Raw genomic sequence first — 17,022 nt, 5'->3', positions numbered from 1 at the left:
TGGGCCATATATTATTGGTTTACTGTAATTGGTGTACTATAAATCTTGTCCCCCGCTAGTACAGCGGTATGTCTCCGAATTAACAACGCTAAAATTAGTGGTTTGATTCCCTTCGATGGACACAGCAGATAGCCCAACGTGGCTTTGCTATAAGAAAACACACACATCAATCAGGAGATTCAGATATTTGACCAGGAATATTTATAAATTTCAAACATTGCAAACTGTTTAACTTCAGCGGATTCACAACGGACATTAGTATTTTCACGAAGACGTTATATAACTTTAGCGGTAAAAATCTCGATGTCTATTCAATGAAGAACACAGAGCTAGCTAGTTTCCTGTAAAGTAAATTATACCTACATCAACTCAAAATTAACTTGCTCATCATGAACCATCGATGAGATATCAAGGAAGTTTCAGACCAGAAAAGAAGAGTTGATATTGTTTCTAAGTTTGTAAAACTTTTGTACACAGATCATAATTTGTAATAACCGCTACTGTTATTGTATTATTGTTTATATATCAAAAAAAGAAAACTGTGCATATCAACATTGTTTGCGAGTATAAATTTGATACATATCGGCATTTATTTAACTTATATGTATAAATTACAACTTAACTCAGTTTTAGGGTAATTTGAAATTGTAATACATAACATCATACAAACTTTAAATGTTCTGAGTATTACATCTATTAACAATCAACCGTTCTAACTATGTATTAATCGAGCAGCTATCATACTAACTCATGCAAGTATCTTTTTTATTAACCTACTCGATAGCTCAGAAAGTAAGAAACATAATATTCTTTCTGTTCCATTCATCTCGTGATAAAAATCAACATCCGATTTTTGGTTACAACCAAGCGGTAATTACAAAATGTTGTGAATACAGTTCAACATGAATTTTTACATAGTAGCTCAGAAAGTAAGGAACACTACGACATTTCATTCATTGAACTTGCAATAAATGACATCACTAGCTATTGGTTCGACAGTAAATCCCAATATTAGCAATCAAGATGTTGGTATCAGTGCCATAGCTTACCACTCGAGTTATCTGCATCACTTCTTCAGATACTTCCTCCTCTGAGTATCTTGCGGAGTGAAATATATAATTTCAACTGAACTGAAATAACACAAAACAATACTTTTATTATCCTCTGAATCATAATTTTTGACAAATGAATCCAAATCAAAACAGGGGATTAAAGATTCAGCGGTAACATAAAATTCAAACCTTCTCTTACGCGTACCATGTGATATATGCTTTTCCAAGATATTGTTCATAAGCTTGTGCACTTCAGCTAACCCAAACTTTATACACTCCACACATTCTTTAAATTCCCACGATCTTGCATAATTCCCACTGTATTTCACAACCAGATAAGCATTTTCTGCAAACAACTAGTTAATCTCTATTTTTTCGCTGTCTGCTGTCATAACATAAACAAAAGTTCATCATAATCAGGTTATTCAAGATCAATAATCTCTGCAAGCATTTTCATGATAGTTTGTATTACTTTCTCTGTCAAGCCATGAGAGTGGGGTGATCTTATGAAATGAAGTCTTTAACACAACTCAGAGATCAGCTGCGTGTTGAAATTAATTCTGTAACAGTTGTGAATATTTTCAAATATGCCAGGTATGGTAGTTCATTATTTTACCAACCCATCGGTGATGGTCTGTGCTGAAATATTGACTAATAGATAAGCTTTGGCCCACTTAATGAAGTAATATATAATGACTAGAATATACAAATTACCATTTTCATTCTCTAGGACAAGACTAGCAATGCCCAGAACTATTCAGTATGAAAAAAAAAACTAATTCTCTCCCTGAGTTTATCCTTTTCATGACATTGTATTTTATATTCGACCAGAATATTACCAGTAAAACTACCGACTAAGCACAAATGCGTGTAGCACCTTGGTGCCCTTTAGTCCTTGCTTTTATGAAAAGTCCAAATAATTTCCTGCTTCAGAACCCCTGAGAATCACTAACTGCAACACAAGTGTAGAATTTCATTTCAATGTTAGATAACAACAGTACTTCACTTGTAGCTACTTATATAAGTGTCACATATCATGTGTGTATGTGAGAAAGCTATATCTCTAAAGTTGCAATGGCTATGCTTCATGGGAAGAAGCATCCATGACAGTTCTGGGTCTTTTATCATGATGTTCAGTGAGTAATGGAATTCACCACTGTGTGACAGAAATGACTTGAACTCCCAAACTGTGCCCAATATAAAGACATTCAATGAATGGACACTATCTCATCCATATATTGAGATAATTCGTTACTGTTTCTTTGTTGCAGCCCAGACAATGTAGCACAACAGTTTCTTCTGCAATGCTGTTATAGAACATTCAATCATTCTTTTCAGCTTTTTAAAGTTGGTTAGCCTCTTCAGTGAAAGATGGTCCACTGCATGTTTGGTGTGACGGGTGTTCGAACTCCTTAACCCACCTGGCCAAGACGGGCCCATCGAGCTATGTGCTGAGTCCACCAGAGGGAATCGAACCCCTGATTTTAGCGTTGTAAATCTGTAGACTTACCGCTGTACCAACTGTGTTATTAGGAGTAAAGTTAACATACTTCGTGATCAGTTCTCGAGATTAAAGGTTATTGATTTAAAAATTAATTACAATTGTCAGCTTGAGAACAAGCAGAAGGAGAAATGAGAGGAGAAAATACAACATTTTTTCTGCATGGTCTAGTTGAACAGAAATTTGAAAATTGTTTTAGTTATTTAGTATGAAAAATGTAATGATAGCAACCAACGGTCCATAAAGTCAATGAGATTACCTTGTTCTGGTAACTTTGTTTCATTTTTCTCTATAGTAGGTGATGTCACTTCTGCCCAAAAGGATAATGCAGTGCCATATGAAATTCATGTTGAAAGTATTAGTACTTTAATATACCTTACTGGCTGAAATAACATAATCTAAATGACAAAACCAACGAAATTGTGAAACAACAAAATTATCGAGGTGACACTGTCGACTGGAAAAAGTAAACATTTTTATCTGTTCAATTAATATGCATTTTCTTGAAACAGTTATACCAGGAAATTATCAAGTGAATACATCCTTTATAATCATCGTGTTTTAGTTCTACGGAGATTAATCCTGAAATAATAAATATCTGGAACTAAACATACTACAGTAGAATCGACTGTGATTCAGCCTATGGAAGTGCCACGCTGTGCTTTCTATTTATTTGTCATAATAAAGAGCTTGTTCATTTTTTTAAGATTTTTTTTCCATTCTCATTATTTCACACTTAAAGAAACTGAGTCATCTTATCAGATACAGAACACTTTCATTATTTTGCTGCTCAAGTATACTTTTATTAGTAAGGATACGTAAATATGCGACAATTGTAACATTTGTTAGTTTTGCTAAATTTAACATAAAGCTACTCAAGGACAATCTGTACTAATAATCCCTAGTCAACATTATTTACCACCAATTCTTGGGATATTTTTTCATTAATGAAGAGTGAATTTAAGTATCAATTATAAAAGCTCTGTAACTGTAACTGCAAGCATGCTCAATGAAATGACTGTTGTTTGAATCCGGTCATTGAAAGTAATACTTCTATCTCACCAATTTTTTTCAGCAGTGAATAGAACAACATGTTCATAGATAGCACAGACAGACCATCCTTAGCTTTGTACCAAAACCAGACACGCTTTTTATACCTTTTGCTACCGAAAAGATCAATTTATTGAATAATATTGAGTACTGACATGTTTTTGAATGCTACAGTACAAGAACTCCCCTCCCAGAGAAACAACAACAACAATAAAAGTTGTTAAGTCACTTATTTTCTATGTAAAACTTAGATGGTGGCCTCGTGGTACAAAAATCTGCAAAATGAAGTTTCCAGAAATGCTAAACAGAGAGTAATTTCGAAAATGAACAAAAACAACACAAAAAAAAACAATGAACCAATATGTTTATTTACAATAGTATTTTCTTTTTAATTATTTCACAATTATTGTAATGGTTGAACTCAAACTGGCTGCTGGCCTTGAGACAAAGAGAAAGTTTCCAGGAATGCCCTTTCAACGTGACAATCAAAGCAATAATATATAAAGAAATATCACACTTTCAAGTCAAACCAGGGCCTATTATGGTATCACAAAATCCTTAAAGTACCTAGGTCAACTATTATTCTAAATAAGTATATTCCAGCGAGAAGACTTTCAAAATCACAGCAAATTACATAAATTTCTGTAGTATCATCTAAAATAGCATTACAGCAATACTGGTAGTAGAAATAAACATAGTCATAATCTAATATCAGCTTCCACTGAATAACATTTTTTGATAATTAAGTGTGGTATAAAAGCATATCAAAAGGATTTTAACTACTTTAAATGATAAAGAAATGTTAAAAGTTTGAGGTTATTTAGTTAGTTTCCTTACTGTAATTATAAAAATACATGGCCCAGAAAATGTCAATTGAAGTTACATTAATGTCATCACTACTTGGTTCTATCTAAAATTAACGGAATTAATTTTATACAAACCGTATTTTGTTTAAATTTTGTGTGTCTCGTTTGTTATTAGGAATATTGTAACTGTGAAAGTTATGGCTTCACAAGTAATTAGATTCATAAATAATTTAGATTCTTTATTTGTTTGCTATAGAGTAAAGTTATATTGTATATCTATTGTGTTATCGCGAGGAATCAAACTTCATTGGAGAAACAAATAGTTTCGAAAAACGTATTTGAAGAGCGAAAATGAACTTCTTTGGCGATTCTTAAATTACGAAAATCTAGGATTCTAGAAACAGTTTAATGAATTGTAAGATCGCCTTAGCCTCATGTGCGCCGAATATACGTTGGCTTAAAAACTCATAGGTTTGTGACTGTTATCTGATTTTGTTTTGAAAAAAAAAAAGACATTTGAAAAGTTTGTATAAAATTTCAAATTTCATGTCCACGACTGTAGATATGTGTCTAAAGAGTGCAGTTGGTATTCTGTAAAGTGACAATTTTGTCTTGTATCGTTTTTGGTATCATTACATGTAATTAAAAATACCTATAGAATCTAATAAATTCATAATAACCTCAAATATTCAAACAAAATTAAAAACATTTATTGAGTAATTGATATACATGTTAAGGTGTTTTTGGGAATAAGAAACTACATATTTTTCTAGGACAATTAATTTTGATAATAGAACATATTTCTTATAACTTACATTTTCCTTATAAAATCAAAAAATTTCAGAGTTTGTTTATTGCTTGAAATTCTTGAGCTAGGTTTTGAATTTGTAAGAATATTTCTAACCAAGCGAAACCATTGTCATGAATAAATAACACTATGTAACAAAATTTTTACTTTTTCTTGTTCCTGAACAAAAAGTGTTATTTTCCAATTGCTTATGCGTAAAGTAAATGGAAAAGACCTATTTTTCTCTTCAAACTTTGCTTTTGTGACCTGGATAATGAAATTTTCAAATTTACCCCTTTTCCAGAACATTCCAGGTAGATTGGAAGTAGCTAAGTAGCTGATAGAGAATTTTCTCGAACTTACAAGAATTTTCAAGAACTTTCTGGAATGTTGTAAAACTTATGAGAATTTTCAACAACCTTTTAGAACTTTCTAGAACTTTCCATAGTAATATATATACAAGGGCTCACCACTTCAGTTTAGTTCTAGCTGCCTAAGTGAACACATAGACCTATCTGATTTTATCAGAGATGGCATCAAGAAGCTGCAAGCATTCTACAGACGCATTCTGCTATATATGTGGCCAATTTATCAAGACAAGAGCAAAAAAGTACTCTGTGACAGCATCTGCTAATATGTGTGAAGCCTACAAGGCATATTTCGGCATGCCTGTCGGGGACCAAGAAAAACCCTGGGCCCCTCATTTTACCTGCGAGCACAGCAAAGAAATTCTAGAAGGTAAGACGGACGATTTTTGCTTGCTTGAATAGTAAGATTTTATATTATACAAATTTTAGACCTTTTAAAATTTAAATATCTTTTATTTTTTAATATCCAATAGTATAGAAAAATATCACATACAAAATATTTTGCATGAACCTCTTAGACATTAGTTGTGGATGAAATAAATTTATTCTTCGTAATAATTTTATTTTGCTATTTTGCAGGATGGTACAGAGGAGAAAAGAGAGCCATCAAGTTTGCTATTCCAAGAATTTAACGTGAACTCACTGATCACTCAAGCAATTGCTACTTTTACATGGTAAACCCTTCCAAACGTCGGGCTAGCAAAAATTCATCTGCTATCATGTATCCAGACCTTGCATCATCCATCGCCCCAGTGCCACACTGCCTTGAGATTCCTGCACCCACTCCACCAGAGAGAAAGTAGCCGTCCTCAAAAGAGATCAGCAAATCCGAAGAAGAGGTAGACGTTGAAGATCCAGATTACAATTTCAGAGGTGCAGCTGGTGAGAGAAACCCATACTACCCCAACCAAAGAGACCTCAATGACTTGACCAGAGATCTTGGTCTAACAAAGTCGAATGCCGAGACTATATATGGGGGCTGATATGTGAAAGTAATTTACATTACAGTCGCAAATCTCAAAAAGCTACTCACATCTAAACATTTTTGTTCATTTTTGTATAACTTTAGTATAAATACATGTAAATCTTGATTCATATGTTGTTTTATTCAGACCTTATGTAAATGAAAATGTGCAAATGTGCCCGTTTTTACATAGAAAATAGGTTAATTTCTAAATTTAATTATCCAGGTCACAAAAGCAAAGTTTGAAGAAAATAATGGCCATTTTCTGTACTTTTACAACATAAGCAATTAAGAAATAACACATACGATTCAGGAACAAAATTTGTGTTACGTGGTGTAATATATTTGTGAAATGTACAATTTTCTTGTTTTTCATACGTTCATTTTATAAACTGCATTTTTATAAAGAGACAAATATGTTTCATAAATGGCTAAAATGTTATGTTATTGTTAAATTATTATTATTATTCAGTGGTGATTCTCGTAAAACATTACGTTTTAATGTAGTGCAACTACTTAATAAAATTTTGTCTAATAATTTCTGTAAAGTCGTGATGTGGGAGGACATCGTGATAGAGGTCGTTCTATTCTATTGTTGAACCAGCGTTATGTGTTATTGCTGATTGTGTAGTATTTGAGATCAGTAATTAAAAATTATGACTTTGGTGAAAGATATTTGTGCATGTCTGGAAATATTGCTAGAACACACTCAAGTAGGATGTGTCGTTTCTAAAGGTATGATGCTTGATGGTGACTCAGATTCTGTTTATTTATATGCAAAAACGGCTCGTTTGGGTTGAGAAAATATTTTACATGGAAGAGCGAACAACGTTTCGACCTTCTTTGGTCATCGTCAGGTTCAGATTCTGTTTATGTTTTAAAAAACTTTTCTTATGCACCTGATTACAAGACAAAACTTCTTATACTAAGATTTAACCTCCTGGGTGCAAAATACGCACTGCAAAATAAATACCCCATACGTAAACAAAGCAAGCACAAGTATTCCTTCCTTGAGGTGATCCAGTGAGTTGTTTCTGTTCTGTGTTTTATGGCAGCGGCATCTGTGATGACACTTAATATTTTCTTGTTTCTTTTTAGCACCATCTTTGTAGGTTGCTCCAGCTGCTTAATGTTGAGATTTCTGTAGTTTCTTGTTGGTGACACATGCCATTTTATAGCAAGCATACTATCTCTTATTCCTTTTGTCTTTTGACTTCTTTCCACCTTTGGTGGCATCCTGTTTCTGGTCCACCACCCTTGATTTTATCTGATTGGTTATTTTTAGGCTTGCCATTTATGTAGCGTCCTTCGGCTTCCATATATTGTTCTGCCAGCTTGATAATTTTTTCTACATCTCACGGTTGTCTCTCTTTTAGGAATAGTGACATATCAGTATAGCACATGATTATCAATGTACTAGTAAATCTTCCAGTCCTTCAAAACTGTCTTTACATTTGACCGTGTCAGTCCACTGTGTGGAATAAACATGCCACAAACTGAAATACAGGTTGTCTAGTGTCAGGTTTGACTTCTCTCAAATTTGAAAATTCATAGCATTTCATCAAGACCACTTTAACTTGGCATCTTCTTGTAAGTCTTTTTGTATAAGAAGAGAGCTGATATATGCTGCCCAGTCACATCTGTCCAAGTTCTGACCTTGGGTTAATCTTTCATACCTTTTCAGGAAAGCAGTGATATTGTCTTTCTTGTCAAATTTGTTTAGCTTGGATCAGCTGTTTTTGATCCCATTGCCATTTTTGTGTATTTCTTCTGTTGAATAAGTTTGGCAATTTTGATCTGTGCTCTTATTTTCTCTCTTTCCAGTCATTTTCTCATTCTTTTTGTGTCTTATTCTCTCTGTTTACAGTTTATCTTTCTTTTTTCTCTTTTCTGTTCAGACGGTTCTCTCTTGTAGATTACCATTTTGAGGCCAAGTTTCTCATTGCTCTCTATCCACTTATCAAAGTCAGTTGATATATTTGTAGAGCATATTTAAAATATCTTCGTTACCAACTGAAGCTGTGCATTTCTAGGCTTACTTTACCTGTTTGTGTTGTGTTTATCTGTGTTGTTTGTCTACTACCATTTAGCACTGTAGATCCTGGCTGACTTGCCAGTGTCTGGATTCTATGAAAAGATGGGTAGAATTCTTTACATTAGGTATCTGTAGCTTATTTGTGATAAATGTCAACAATAAATAAAGAGCACACAGTCCACTTGTTTCAAAATAATATATTGAAAGAAGTCAAGTGTATATACAAATGTTTATTACACTGCTGATTTTCACAGTTGTATCCAAAGCATTGAATATTTGGGGTTTTTTTCACTGAAATCTGCACAGACTGGTTTAGTAACTTTGAAACTTAATTGACAAGACATATTTCTTCTCTACTTTGTTATTACAATACAGTCAGTGATAATTCACTTTACAAGTTGCCACAATTACTCTTTATAGTAAATCTCACGCTCATGCAGTTTAGATCTAACTAACTTTATATATTCAACTACATTTTGCTTGTGTTGTCAATATGATACTTATCTAGATATTGATGCTGTGATATGATAGGTATCTAGATAAAGAAGTTTAGCCAATGGTTTGTTACAACATTTGACAATTTTGTCTGTAATTTGTTATCTATATTACTAACATTGTCTTTTATAAGTACTTTACATTTTAAAGTGCTTTTTCAAGTTTTCAGTTTTGATCAATTAAATGGCAACTGGCAAGAGAATAAAAAAAAGTTGCTATTTGTAGTTTGTTATTGTTAATTTACTTTACTTGCTATATTTGTGAGAAAAGAAATGAAAGCAACATGTAGTATGCAATACTCATTTTCCTTTATTGAATTATTAACTTTTAGCAAAATTACTTTACTAGAAATTCTGAATTTTTTTCTTTACAAAAGACTAATAATGTTAACTAAAGGTTTGCCAAATTTTATGGAAGATGTATAAATCATATTGGATGATGTGTTGGAAGTTCTGTTCTTTAACTTTATTTTCTCTGGGATCTGAACATTTCACATGTTTTCTGCACATGGTGACCCATGAAGGCGAGGAGAGAATCCTGGTGGTTGAGGGGTCCAACCCTAACATACCACTTTGGCCTTGAATTCTTGCAGAAAACGTGTGGCCTTGGGGTCAATCGGCTGGTCCACTTGGGCTAGGGTCAACCAAGTACCAGTATTAGAAGTTCTCAACAGGTGTTGTGGACATTGTATCTAATGCTGGTATTTGGGTATAGTGCTCACGAAAAACCTGTCGTTGCTGCAGTATCCTTGCTTGGCATTGTAGTGCGTCCCCATGGAGTCCCTTTTTAATTCTTGGGGACTTTAATGGGCATCATCCAATCTAGGGAAGTGCTGATATTGATAGGAGGGGTTGCTCTGTAGAGCATATGCTTTCTGATCACAACCTTTCTCTTTTCAATACCGGCTCTCCTACTTATTTTTCTTGGAGGGTTGACAATAATCCACGAGGCAGTAATCATTTTCATGTAATTTTGAGAGAGACTGGCTGTAATCAATGCCACCCAACCCATGTGCCCCAGTGGAAGCTGAATCAGGCAAACTGGCCCTCTTTCACTGCTCTCCCAGAACTTGATCCAGCCATCAGTAGATGACTATGTGGCAGCAGTAACTCACTGCATTATATAAGCAGTTGCTCAATGTATTCCTAAACCCTTGACACATCTTCTAACATGTCCTTGTCCGTGGTGGAATTCTTCCTGCCACATGACACAGAAGGCTCAAAATTGGGCCAGGGATACTTTCTGTAGATATCCCACACTCTCAAACTTCATCACTTTCCAGCAGGCCCATACACATGCTCGGTGAGTAAGACATTAAAACCAGAAGGAATCTTGGATTAATTTCACAACTGGCATATCTTCTACCACTAGTTCCAGAGTCATATAGGGACAAGATTTGAAAGGTCAGTGGCAATACAATTCTGTCCCCCTCTCAATCTTACTCTCTGAAGGCCAGGAAGTAGCTGATACCTGAAGCATCGCTGGTACTGTAAGTGAAAGCTTTTGCTGGGTATCTAGCACTTCTGCTTCTTCCTCCACTTTCTTAGCCATCAAGATTTGGGCAGAGGGACCACTTCTTTCCTTTGAAGCTGATTGTCTCTATGATTATAATCATCCCTTTACACTGGTGGAACTCAAACTGGCTCTTCATCGGTCTGGCAGTACATTGGTTGGACTTGATGATGTACACTATGACATGCTGTGCCATCTATCTCCTGCTTCTCTTGCTATTCTTCTAATTGTTTTTAACCGGATCTGGCAGGAGAATGTTTTTCCTGATGCCTGGCATCAAGCTATTGTCCTACCTTTCTCGAAGCCTGGGAGGGATCCCAAGATTCCTTCAAACTACCATCCGATTGCTTTGATGAACTGTCTCTGTAAGACCTTAGAGAGGATGGTTAATGCTCATCTTGTTTGGTTTCTTGAATCAAACAACCTCCTCTCACCCATCCAGTGTGGGTTCTGATGACAGCACTCCACCATGGGCCACCTGATTCGACTTGAAACGTCAATCAGAGAAGCCTTTCTCAAAAACAACATCTTGTATCAATATTCTTTGACATTAAGAAGGCTCATGACACAACATGGAGGTATGGCATTTTGTGAGACCTCCATATCTATGGGTTACGTGGCCATTTGCCCATTTTTATTAAAAATTTTTTAATGGACAGGAGATTCTAAGTTCGTATGGGTTCGACACTTTCCCGTTCTTTTCTAGAGGAACTTGGAATCCCTCAGGACTGTGTTTTGAGTGATACACTTTTCAATATAAAAATTAATGCTATCACTGAACAACTTCCTCTCACTGTTGCAAACAGGCTCTATGTTGACTTTCACATCTCATGTCAGTCATTGAACATGAGGTATATTGAGCAGCAGCTACAGACTGCTTTCAATTGTTTACTGAAGTGGACCACAGCAAACAGCTTTCATTTCTCTCTCTAAAACTGTTTGCATGCACTTTTGCCACCAATGGGATATTCACCCTGATCGTATTGGTGAAGTTGTGCTGCATATGGTCCCTGCGATAAAGTTCTTGGGGGTTATCTTTGACCATAAGCTGACCTTTACACCACACATTAAGTAGCTATGGGTCAAATGTACAAGATCACTGAACTTCCTCCATGTCCTCTCTACCACCACTTGGGGAGCAGATTGATGTGCTATGCTAAAGATATATCATGGTTTTATATGATCTAAACTCGACTATGGATCACTGGTATATGGCTCTGCCAGACCCTCGGCCTTAAAGATGCTGGACCCCTTTCATCATCAAGGACTAGATGTAAACATTGGTTTTATGTTATTTATGTTTTTTTAACTCTGTTTTGTTTTACCTTAATTTCCTTTTATGAATTTTACTACATTAACTTTCATTTTACCTTTTTACCAGATGTTTGGCACAGGTAGCCTAGCTGCTTTGTGCCATAAAACACTAAATTAACCAACCAATATGCCCTCCTCAGTATGTTGATTCTTGATATTTTGGAGAGTTTTTAGTTTCAGTTTTTCATGTATCTTAGTTTCATCTGTTGGATTTTCACCTTCATTGTGGGTCCGTGGTAAGATTCTGAACTCTCAACACAAAGGTTCAATTACCTAGGGTGGACATAGTAGATGGCACACAGTTGCTTTTCTCTAACAAAATTACTTTTAAGATATTCTTTGAATGACCAATGAAAAACTAAAATGAGGCCATTTTGGAGTAAGCTGTCTTTGATTTGTTTTTCTTCTGTTGGTTCTTAAAGTGTGTGATGTTTTGGGCTTTTTTTTGGTAGCTTTCGAGCTTGCTTCTTAATTGATGGCTGAAAGGTCTGTGACCAATTTTTATTTTTTTCTCCATACATGGAAAATGTAATTCATGCTGGAAGGTTTACTTATTAGTTACATGAAGGGACAGTTGGGTCTTATCAGACATGTTATTGAAACTTGTCTATCACCACCACATGGAGGCATTTTTCCTAATCTCAAATAATATCTGCTCCTAAAATTTCAGGTTTCTATAGTGGAGTTTGTTAGTTCATCTACATAGGTCTATGTCCCACAATGGGATAGAGGAAGTCTACAGACTTACAATTCAAATTGAACATTTTTTTTACCTTTCACTTCACTTTGTTAGAAGACTCTCAGTATCACCAGTTTCATTGAGGATGAGCTCGATCCATTGTTAGCTTGCACATTGGTTCAATTTTCAGTTCCTACATTTCTCCTGGAAGTTGCTGGAATCTTAAATTTCGTTGGCTGTTACAGTGGGTAGGCATAGATCTACCCATACTAGTGAGTACTGATACCAAACATCAGCTCCTCAGTATATTGTTAATTAGAATAGGTTCTATCAATATCCTAGGTTTCTACTGCTTAGTCAGATCACCAGCAGCATTGGTGATTTATTATATACCTTCAGGAACTGTGAGGGCTTAATTCCAAAACTTTCTATGTGTATGGTGCTACTGGTTCAGAAGCTCTGTTTGTTCTCGGGTCAGAATTAGTGGTTAAGCTATCTTTCTCTCTATTACTTACCCAACCTGTAGGGTTTCTATTACCCCACAGTTCCTCGGGATTTGGAACTTAGTTATAAGGTAATTTGTATTTGGTTGGGGTCTAGGTGTAGTGAGAAAGTTGGCCAGTTCTTCAGAGTTTTTATTCCTGTTGTTGGACCTGTGAAAATAGAAGATTGATGTCCAGTCAGTGTTCCTTGTCTCTATCAATACCTATATTCTCCAAGGTTCACAAGTTATTCATCCCTCAATCTGTGTTGATTTACTGGGAGTTTAGATGTCCAACTTAGTTTAGTTGGATTCTATATGCATTTTGCCTTGGTGGATTCCCACAACTATAAGCATTTGTGATGCACAAGGGTGAGGTACTGCAGTTTTGGATTTTTTCCTTCAGTTTCACATAATCTTAATATGGGATCTGCTGTATTATATGAGTCTTCTTGTGCTATTCATTCCATTGTACTATGCATATACCATTCCATGAATGATTGGCTACTGTTGGAAACATCAATTGTTGGACTATCATATTATGATTATATGATCAGATACAAAACAAGCAGGCTTCTCTTTTGAGACTGCAACATCTATTCTTGTTCGAATTCAAAATGCCTTCAATCTGAGTATTTTTATACTTTTCCATCTTATTCTTTAGTTGGGCTCAACTGTCTCTTATCCTGCTAAATGCTATAGAATAGAACACCATGCTTTTACCTCTCCTTCTCTCACTGCACAGATTGTTCCTTATTTTCTGGAAATGTGTGCATAACCTAAATACTTTATGCCTTTGATATAAGAACACAAGCAATCCTTTTATTTGTCTTTAAGTGATTTGAGATCATACACTTTCTTGGTTTTTTCCTAGTTTCTGTAGTCAGAATTATTTTTCAGTCTTAAGAGAGTTAAGTTAGGATGCTACTACAATTTGAGTTGCTCTACTACCACCTCATTCAAAATTTCCTTGTCTTTCAAAGAGCAAGATGGATGAAAATACCAAGTGTGGAATCCTGATTGTCTGTCCACAGATTCTGAAATTCTTGGCTGTTGGTATATGTGCCCCATCCCTGTAGCAAGGTATTTGAGAAGCCTAATGATTTATCATCAAAAAAGTATGACAGATGTTTTTGCATCTTTCGCAATTGCCATTGTTTACAGCAACCTTATTGACTCCCATTTGAGTATTGCAACTACTCTTTTTTAAGTCCCCAGTAATTTCCATATTCTTCACATCATTTTGGGTAATTGATCACAAATGATCATTCCAGCTATCTAACAAGTAGATTCAGGTTGTGTGTTCATTCTCTACACCTGTTTGTGATCTAAGTGTTGTATGCCATGCATCCACTTTACCTGCAGTTTTATGGCAGCTGATGTATGGACATGCCAGTCAAAATGACTTGCACTGTTTATAAACAGACCACTTTCTCATTCTTTCTGTGTCTTCAGATCAGTTCTTTTTACCCGGCTCTCTTCAGACAGGAAATGAATTTAATCCATTTCTCTGATTCATCTGCTCATTCTTTCTATATCAGTCAGATTTTGATCATGGTCTTGCTCAATGAAGGGTCTTGAAGGTTTTGTTGCCTCCACTTGTACCTTTAGAGATACCAGACATTATTTTATTCTGGGCTTTATTTGAAGGTGACATATCTTCAGTGAGTCACATCTAATCAGGTTTCTCTTTTTCTATGCCCTAGCAGCTCAGTCAAATTGCCCATTGGAAGTCACTATGTGGTGTGGTATGTGGACCATCCCTAATAACTTATCTCACATTATTTGCCTGATCTGGCAATTTCTTCTTCAGAGGGTTTTTGCCCTACCCCCTATAGTGCCATCTTAATTATTTCTACAAGATCATCCAGAGGGATGAGTATTGTTTTTTATCTTTCAAGAGTTCCTTACCTTATTTTTACAAGATGTTGTAAAAAGATGTTGCTGTTGTGAGTGTTGTCCAGGCATATGTGTTTTTTATCAAACCAATTCTGTGATAGCAACCAATATTTCACTGTAATTGCTATTGATGGCAACAGGCTCTGTAGAAATGAGGTGTTCCTTAAGTCCATTTGGGAGTTCCTCAGGTGGTATTATCATACCATAATGGTTGGCTGCCACTCGTGGACTATCATGAGTAAAGCTAAAGGGTATTTTGCCTGTCCTTGACAATCATCAGATTGAATAAATTGGAATTGGTTTGCTTTTAAAAATGTAGGGAACTTGGTGCACCTATTGTACTGTTCTTCAGGACTCCCCAGTGTGTATTTTTCTCCAGATTCTACTAGTGGATGGTTGGTGGACAAAGGCTTTACCTCCAGAGTATTAGAGTGAATTCCACAACTTTTGGAGAAATGGACAAAGTTTGGAGCTCTCTTGCACATGTTCCTGAATGGTTTTTGTTTTCCCAGATGTCAGTAGGAGAGGCACCAGCCTTCGTGAAAGCCTATTTATAATACTGGTTCAGATTTGATACTTTGTTCTCTGATCAGGGTGTGCATGGCCTTTCTTTTTGATCAGTACTGGTTTAGTATGTTCATGGAAGAAGGTTCTCTTTCTTCTTGTAATTCCATATGCAGTGTTGTCCCATTCTGATTCCTTAGTTGAGCACATTTGTTTCATATCCTCCATGTAATTCAGGGGGCAAGTGTATAAATGCTCATAATTCCATACTGGATGAGTTCTGTTCTTTTAGTTGAGTAAGAAAAACATGATCCTGTCCTTCTGAGCCTGGAGTGCTGCTTTCCAGGCTTCTTCAGATGAAGGAGATGGTTTGTCCACTTTGTTGTTATTTACTCTTTTTCATCATGACTCAGGTTGTTTATATTGCATCACTCTATGATTACAGGCTGAGATCCAGTCAGAATTATATCTGTATATTACATTGTGGTAAAGTTGATCTACCCACCAATATGGAATATAGGGGCCAAAACCTCTTAATTACAGCCCTCAGTAATGAAACTTCAAGTACCTGGTTGGGGTTGGCCTCTAGTGATGATTACTCATACTGTTCCATCCTTGACAGAGTAACTATGTTCAGGGTGAAGAGCATACCTGATCTGGATATAGTACAGCTTCTCTACTCAGGTACCACTTTATTTTGGTACACCAGTGATCTGTGGAGATGCTTTCTATATGAATAATGCCTTTGCTGACCCATCCATCTTTACAATATGGGATTCAAGCTACATGGGGCAGAAGAGGTAAGTATGCTTTGGAAGTTAACATTTTCCTGAATCAAAAATCTATTTCCAATAATTTTTACCTCCACTGGCACTCTACTGCTCTTCCTCATTAAGAGCTGATGTTAAATACTGGGATGGTAGTAGTCTATTAAAAGTGATAAAATTATCTAAATGAGGTGCTTATATATAGTACCAGGATGAGAGGGTGTATTGACATAGGTGTAAAGTCTTATGAGAGAGCTATTGCCAAGAGCAGTTGAGTGAGGTATAAATAGCTAAAGCAAGGAAGGAAAAATCAAACCTTCAACAATACTAATTTGCATGACTCACTGATGACATTAGCATAACTATTAATTTATAGTTCATTGAAAATCATTTTATTTTATAAGTAATCCATAGAAGTGAAGTAAAACATTTATGCATGTTTTCAAGGTTTATATTTCCCTAACTTGAAAATGCATTTCTAATAATATTTACCTCAACTCAACTTACAGCCATTGCATGACCACCAGGATTTCTTCTTTTTCCTTCTAAGCATTAGTCTGAACTTTGGTAATGTGTTCTGAAACTTCCTGGTCAAAATCTACATTTCTTTACAGTTGTAACTATTTTGAGTTAAAGGTAGATTGTAAATATAATTCATTCAAAATAACAATAATAAAATACTTGTCAAATGTAATTATTAGTTTACAAAATTTGAACATTTCTCAAGTGCATTTAACAAAGTCTATTAGGAGTTTGAGTGACTTGATTTAGTGAATCATATCTGTTTTATTTTACTATACATATGCAT

This window comes from Tachypleus tridentatus, chromosome 13, assembly GCF_004210375.1.
Source record: "Tachypleus tridentatus isolate NWPU-2018 chromosome 13, ASM421037v1, whole genome shotgun sequence".
NCBI classification, from domain to species: domain Eukaryota; kingdom Metazoa; phylum Arthropoda; class Merostomata; order Xiphosura; family Limulidae; genus Tachypleus; species Tachypleus tridentatus.
This window is presented reverse-complemented; position numbering follows the sequence as displayed.